Source organism: Triticum aestivum, chromosome 2A, assembly GCF_018294505.1.
Source record: "Triticum aestivum cultivar Chinese Spring chromosome 2A, IWGSC CS RefSeq v2.1, whole genome shotgun sequence".
Taxonomy (NCBI): Eukaryota; Viridiplantae; Streptophyta; class Magnoliopsida; order Poales; family Poaceae; genus Triticum; species Triticum aestivum.
Genome location: NC_057797.1, coordinates 283,960,192 through 283,967,323, shown reverse-complemented (window position 1 = coordinate 283,967,323; position 7,132 = coordinate 283,960,192). Strand labels below are relative to the sequence as shown.

General features: G+C 40.9%; 1 long non-coding RNA gene across 11 annotated transcripts; it reads left to right on the top strand.

The window, feature by feature from the left end:
• Positions 1-3,504: 3,504 nt before the first annotated feature.
• LOC123188542 (uncharacterized) lies at positions 3,505-7,132 on the top strand. 11 transcript variants are annotated; one of them, XR_006494772.1, is made up of 7 exons: positions 3,506-4,155; positions 4,257-4,579; positions 4,687-4,997; positions 5,070-5,151; positions 5,262-5,541; positions 6,337-6,464; positions 6,767-7,132. It is a non-coding gene; the product is annotated as an uncharacterized lncRNA (long non-coding RNA). The 11 variants fall into 11 exon arrangements; XR_006494773.1 differs by having other exon boundaries at positions 3,507-4,155; positions 4,687-4,931; positions 5,266-5,541; XR_006494771.1 differs by having other exon boundaries at positions 3,507-4,155; positions 4,687-4,931.

The following is a 7,132-nucleotide window of genomic DNA, read 5'->3' as shown; positions in this document are numbered from 1 at the left end:
CGGCGGGAGTATTAATTAATCTTTCAAGTTTGATCTTCTGTCTGCATAGTTTTAATGATATTGAATGCATCAGTTCAAAGCATTTTGTGGTGATAATCTAGGCCAACAACCATATACTAAATGAACATGCTACTGACTGCATTTCCTGTTAACAGAATTTATTGTTTGATATTTGGGATCCTCAGTTTCTAACAATAATTCAACCTGTGGCAACACACCCGCATATGCACCTTATAGAGATGAAGGCAACCTTATTTGGTTGTCAGACTTGAATATAAGTCGAGCGTAGTGGCACGTGAAGCTGGTTTAGTCGATTTTTAAGCCCGTTGCAACGCACGGGTGTTTTTCGGATTAAATGAAAGTGTGGAGCTAAAATAGGTAATGATGAACATTGTTAGGGTCCCTCAAATTTCATCTTACAAAAAGAAATACTCAGTTTAACCTTATTTCTGACGTTTACAAAAATTGGTTTATAAAAATATTGCATAATGGCACATGGAGCATGTTATATTTTATTATTCGCCCGGTGCAACGCACGGGCATTTATACTAGTCTTTCCCTAATAATAAAGCACGGATTGACTCCGTGGGTTCACCGTCACAATACGCTTTCTTTTTATGTCATAATACGCTTTTACGATTTGTATAGATAAAATCGTAATATAAACGAGGTGGTACTATTCTAACTTGCTCGTGCTAAATTTCGTACTCACCCAATCGCTGGACTGGGCCGTTTTATCCACCCGTCACCAGCATGGGCTGAATTGGGCCTGGCCCACGCTAAAAAACCATGCAAAAAATAGCTGCATAAGTTTCAAACTCACGACCAAGCCCTCCAGGCCGGACGGACGCAGCCACTCAGTTGGTCTGCTTCGGCAGGAAAACAAGGTTGTTACCAGAATAATAGTCCCACCTCGCTCTTTTGCACATGCTCCCATCGACTTTTATACATCAGCAGCCTTGCCTTATTAGAAGTCAACAAGCAGATGATGGAAACTGAACGAAGGAATTGAGCCCAAAAAGTGGGAAGGAGGGAGCAAAGAAATAAAATTTGCAGCGGGATTCCAAACTTGGGAATAGCGCAATCGGCATCATGCAAATTCAGCGCGTACCCTAAAAACGAATTGGGTGATTTCCGCCGCGAACAGACTGATGACTCTGATGCAATCTGAATGTTGTCCCCATACTCGAGTATTTTCAGCGCTATACCTCGCAAGTCTATCTTTTGGGTACGAAGCTTTGATAAATTGGTTTAAATTATACTTTGCAACTTTCATATTTCTCCAACTAAAAGTCTGCATTTTAATGACTTTAGCTACTAATTTTAAACAGATTCGCTAAATTTCAGTTGATTGAGATTTAACGGAGTCTCCGTCAGCCTTTCCAAGCCGTTGGATACAGGCACACTAAGATCTTCTGATAGGAAACTTTTCTTTTTCTTATTGTGATGTCGAACAGAAATAGATGCATGGGTGTAGTTCTGCTCTCTCCAAAGCGTGCGCGTTTTTGTAGAGAGAGCCTGCAATCTACGTGAGAAACTTGTGTCTGGCCAAGTCCAAGAAGTGCAAAAAGAAAAGGAACATAATATAATTTTGCAAACCAGATAACCAACATTTTCTAAAAAGAAAAACAGCATAGAAAAACCTTTTCACTTATGAATATTAACACATAATTGTGTATATAAATAATCACACTTCACTGCACCACTACTCTCCCATCCGGTGATAGTGTGATGCTGATTGTGTATATAAAATTTGCAGCGGGATTCCAAACTTGGGAATAGCGCAATCGGCATCATGCAAATTCAGCGCGTACCCTAAAAACGAATTGGGTGATTTCCGCCGCGAACAGACTGATGACTCTGATGCAATCTGAATGTTGTCCCCATACTCGAGTATTTTCAGCGCTATACCTCGCAAGTCTATCTTTTGGGTACGAAGCTTTGATAAATTGGTTTAAATTATACTTTGCAACTTTCATATTTCTCCAACTAAAAGTCTGCATTTTAATGACTTTAGCTACTAATTTTAAACAGATTCGCTAAATTTCAGTTGATTGAGATTTAACGGAGTCTCCGTCAGCCTTTCCAAGCCGTTGGATACAGGCACACTAAGATCTTCTGATAGGAAACTTTTCTTTTTCTTATTGTGATGTCGAACAGAAATAGATGCATGGGTGTAGTTCTGCTCTCTCCAAAGCGTGCGCGTTTTTGTAGAGAGAGCCTGCAATCTACGTGAGAAACTTGTGTCTGGCCAAGTCCAAGAAGTGCAAAAAGAAAAGGAACATAATATAATTTTGCAAACCAGATAACCAACATTTTCTAAAAAGAAAAACAGCATAGAAAAACCTTTTCACTTATGAATATTAACACATAATTGTGTATATAAATAATCACACTTCACTGCACCACTACTCTCCCATCCGGTGATAGTGTGATGCTGATTGAGGCAACGTTGAGGGACATGAATATGGATTCATCAACTTTTTTCAACTGCGGACACCAAAAATTGTATCATCTTTGACTATGGTGGCGAACATGGAAAGTGGTAACATGAATGAATCATTAACAACATGTGGTAAATTTTTTTCCTTCTTGTGCAACACACGACATATTAAATTGTTGCATACAAAGGTTAAAGGAGACCTTCTTTTGAAAACCACAGTACAAACATAGACTCACAAATATAAAAATTCAACATAGTATAAGTCTGTTTGCATTCAAATGTTTTGAAATTTCCAAAAAGAAATAGATTAGTTATTAAACTCTCGAATAATATAAAACATGCCAACATCTGTATGTCCCACTGAAAATAAATACACCACTCATCTCCACCCGACAGAATATCTTAACTCTATTCTCCATGATGCGGACACCAACAATCATTTTTTAGTTACTGCCACTGAGTGTCAGTTTTTTAAACTTAATGAGTGTTCATAATTGTTCTTGGTTTCAAAAAAAATATTAATATTTTAATTTGTTCACAAAATCATTAAAAAAACAAAAAATGTATGTGTTCATAAAATGTTCAGTTCAAAACATGTTCCAATTCTAATTAAAAAGTTAAAAAATGTTCAGTTTCTCAAAACGTAAAGAAATATTCGTGTTTTCCGGAAAAGCAAAAGATAAAACCAATTGACTGTCTATTTCATGCACCACTACTCTTCCAACATACGAAGATAGTTAGGCTGGTTTCCACACTTCATGCTCCGAACAACAATAAGAGTGTAACCTTATTTCCAATGTTTATTGGAATTGGATATAAGAAATGAACACTGGTACAATTTTTTTGCCCGGTGCAACGCACGGGCATTTGTGCTATCTTTCTCTAATTATTTTTTTTAATAATAAAGCACGGATTGACTCCGTGGGTTCACCGTCACAATACGTTTCTTTCCGTGATTTTACGTTTTTAGTTTGAATTTAAAATATATTCGAGGTGGTACTAAATTTTGTCTTCTAGGTTCACCTAACAAGTCAAACTCAACAGGTAGAAAAAAAGAACCCGCACGACGACCTATCTCCACCTCGAGCGCATCTCCACGATCCAGTGCGCCGCCGCGGCCGGCCCCCGCCCCTCTGCCGCGCGTCACCACCGCCGGCCACCTCCCCTCCGCCGTGCGCTGCCCCCCTCCACCGCCATCATCGGCCACCGCCCCTCCGTCGTGCTCCGCCCCACCCCTTCGGCTTCAGTGGATCCGCACCGCCGCCGCCCTTCCTCTCCACCGTCACCCGTGCCTGCCCGCGCTCATCCATCGCCGCGTTAAGGCTTCAGTGACCACGGCGCCTCGGCTGCGACCCAGGCCTGCTTGGCCGCCGGATGGATGGATACCGGCCGAGCTCGTCCTTGGCGCCCCGGCTGCGACCCATGGTTGATTGGCCGCCGGCTGGAAGGGGACGTCTCCTCCTGACTAAGCTTGATGTGGGACTGACAGCCTGGTGTGTGCGGCCTGCGGACGGCAACGACGCATCTTCTCTTATCGTCCTCATGCTCTCTGCCCTTAATTTGTTATCCTATCTCTCTGATTATTGGCTACATGCGCAGGTGTTTGAGGCAGGACCGCATGAGCAGTGACTTGCATCCAGTAGGAGGAAGCAAGAAGCAGCAACGACTCTGAGCTAGCTGCTAGCAATGCACCCCCTCCCCTCTCATCTCGGGTACATGGATTTTCAACGGCCAAACTACTCTCTTGATTCTTTCTTTAGCGTTTTAGTTTTCACTAACAATCCATATTTGGTAAACCGTGAACTCTGTTCAGGAGCATCAGGCAACAACCTGTTTGATGTTATGCATACGACGGATTGAGATACAGTATAATTTTCATGTCAAACTCTTACCTCTGTTTAGAAAATCAATATGAAGAAACAGGTGTATCTGATGTACGATCTGCACTTAAGAACAAGTGTACCAGTTGTTCCAAGCTGCCGGACGACCAAAGAGTCAGTGAGAGTCAACAATCCATTTGATTTCGTGGGGATTATTCAGTAAAATGCGATCTACACTGAAGCCAATCCGATCCAGGTGAAACAGAGGTTGGTAGATTATTCCTGCAACGGGGCTTCTGCTTGTGCGGCTCTGCATGTATGTTTTCAACTTGCAAATGGCCTGATTTTATCAATTATTGCTTGCTGAAAGACCAACCAGTTTATGCCTGACATTTGTGTCTCTACATTATGCGCGACGCCCAGACCGAGCGTTCAAAGTAGGAAAACAGACTCGGCGTGGTGGCCGCTCCCCATTTCCCTGCGTCGTCCAGATTTGTTCCGGCTGGGTGCCACCCTGGCGGCCAAGAGTGTGCTATCCCACGGAAGCAGGCCCCTCCTCTGTACTTTTACAACATATCCAGTTATGGTTCCATTGTTATCGCACACCAAACGTTCAATGAATTTCTTCAAGAAAATGAATGGATTATTTTGTTGTGTGCTTCAACCAGGTAAAATCCTATTGGTTGTTCTAATTATACAATCTTCTGAGCCAGTGAGCAGAAGTAATTGCTGATGTAAGTGTGGCAACTAATTTTGTTTACAACTGTCATTACTAATTCTATTAAATCTGAATTTCATTGGTGAAGCACGGTTGGAAAAGAAAAGTCATGGATAAAGCTTGGTAATTCCCAGTGAAGAGTTTCTGCTAATCCATCAGCTAATGCTAATGTAAGCATTACATCCTGTGAAGATATTTATTCTATGAGTCCTGCAGCTTTTTGTTGTTGTTGAAGCTAGCTGTGTGATGCCCTTTCTGTTTCATGTGATTTGATGCATAGATAGACAGATTCTATGTAGTCAGGACTTGGTACTTGGACCTTCATAAGATGGCGCAAGGGGAGCTATGGGGATAGATTGACAACAATATTTGCAAGCAGGAAATTAAAGTACAAAAACTACTTCGTATCGCCTTGGCTATAAGAACGCCTGGACTCCCTCAGCCGAAACCCATGTTCAATTGCTTTCCATGCCTGACATTGTTGTCGCCGTTTTGCCGATTTCGGCAGAATCTCGTCGTTCGACTTCGCCAGAATTCTGTCTGCCTGTTCTCCACCCATGGTACATGGTTCAGTGCCTTCTGTAGATTGATGTTCTATTCTCCACCCATGGTACAAAAACTACTTCGTATCGCCTTGGCCATAGAATTATCTGCTATTTTCCTATAATTTCGCCATCAAAAGATGTTCTATTTGTTTGGTTACTAGCTGTTCTGGTTGTGCCCATCGATCATCATAGCCAATTGGTTTCCTGTAAACTCAAGCTTCCTCTTTTACATGATTATCAAAATACCTCCATCATGAAGAACAAAGACTATTTATGATTTTTTTGTATTATCCTTCAGTTGCTTGTTGTGACCTAAAGAATTGACAGGCATTCATATGTACCAGTCAGTCCTGTATGTTGATACATGACAGGTGTATGGGCATGAGTCAATTGGTCGCACCAGTAGTTAGGAAGTCTTGTGCAAAGTTTTCAAACAAAAGATTATTATTAATGATTACTGGAACACCTTCTCTATTATTTCTCTTGATTTTAGTATTATCCGATTACTGGATCATTAAATCAGTCTTGTATGTTGGCATAGCCTCAAGCAAGCCTCTGCATTTTGCCTTTATTAGGAGTAGGTGAGGCTCAAGAGACTAATTTGGTTTCCTGTGAACTCAAGTTTTATATTTCATGATCATCAAAAACTTGACTGGATCAATATGTTTCTCTGCAATTGTTCCTTGTGTGTGTGTAGATGTAGATGCTATTTTTTTTTACAGTTTTAGAACACCTATGCATGCCAATGTGACAATGTTTTTCCATTGATCCATCCATGCGCCAAACTGACAATTTTGTTACTCTGTTCAGGTTGCAATCACGACGAGCAACAAATGTATGCACTGAATTACTGGAGTAAGGTAGTGAAATACTTCTTGCTTGCGTGAGTGGAATTTTCGAACAGAGGAAGAACATACAACAGAGTGTATGCACTACAGGTATGCTATTACTTAAAGCCTTATTGCTTGTCTTGCAATGGAAGAGTACATTTCCTTGCATATAGAACTTACAAATGAACTTTAGACTGAGTATTTCTTCTAGCAGCTCATAGCTCATCTTTGCAATTTTGTTGTCTCTGAAGCATGAAGGTAAAAGGGAATAAATCGCTTTATTTTAAATGGGTTCCATTCTGAATATAAATTAGCATCCAGGCCCTAGACCACGTACATATGCATAACTAACAGTGGCTCTTTTCTCATATTTTTAGTTAATCATTTTTTTACATATTACATGTTTATAGGAATGGCACAATATTCTCATGGCAGAATGGGGATGGGGCACTATGTGACCCAACAACTGTTCTACCAGCAGGGTTGATGGCATTCTATGGCAATACCAAGAATCCAAACATCATCCCCGAAGTGATCCGTGGTGCTCAGTGATACACTTCAATGGAAACATGAAGCCGTGGCTTGATGTCGCTCTCAACCAGTACAGGGCTATATGGACTAAGCATGTAGAGACTAGAATGGAATTCTTGACACTGTAACTTTGCTTTCTGAAGTAATTTAAGAAATCGTCCAAGAATAAGTCATCCGCCAATATATTGATTGTGGGAAAATGAGTGAACTATTATTTTTATCTGTTATGGATGAACATATGTGTA